The sequence below is a fragment of the Gymnodraco acuticeps genome, unplaced genomic scaffold, assembly GCF_902827175.1.
Source record: "Gymnodraco acuticeps unplaced genomic scaffold, fGymAcu1.1, whole genome shotgun sequence".
In the NCBI taxonomy this organism is placed as follows: Eukaryota; Metazoa; Chordata; class Actinopteri; order Perciformes; family Bathydraconidae; genus Gymnodraco; species Gymnodraco acuticeps.
Window position 1 is genome coordinate 545,535 of NW_022989742.1, and position 705 is coordinate 546,239.

The following is a 705-nucleotide window of genomic DNA, read 5'->3' on the forward strand; positions in this document are numbered from 1 at the left end:
AGGATTCCATCGTGAACGCGCACGTAGAAGCTGCGCGAACATGACGACATCTTTCTTCTTCTTCTCCTCTCTGGCCCATTTTGATTTCAGTGCAATGTTGCCTCCTATTGGCTTCGAAAAAAACTTGCTGTTTTTATCCTCTGACATAATTATGGCTTGCGATTTAAATAATGTGCTATTGAAGAATGTTAGTATTCTCCTAGCTCTCGCTTTTTTTTGGTGAGACATCTAGTCAAGTAGTGATCTAAGGTAAACATGTATTTAGTCCCAGTGTGTTTACTTAGGTTACTTGTCTACTTCATAGAACTATGAATATAGTCTAATAATCTCTTCCACTGCATTGCTATACAGTGTTCAATGTTTGGGGACATATTGTACAGACTCCAGGTTCACAATTGTCATCTCCCACTCAAATAAAGTGCATTTTATCTCATCCTTCAGATGCATGTTCCCTAATGCAAGGTTCACTGATGGTTGAGTGGTTTGCAACACTCTTCCTCATCTGTCTGCATCCTGCTATTGATCACTCAGTCCTTCAGTGATAATGCTGCAACCCTACCTCCAGCTAAATGGGACCTGGTCCTCTGCACTATACCTACATTATGTTCTTAGCCGCCCCACCAGGGACCGTTATTGCCCTCTACTCAAATATGCGGAGACCCACAGCAGGGTTGCGTTCCGAGGGTTGCTTTCCAATAGTCCATT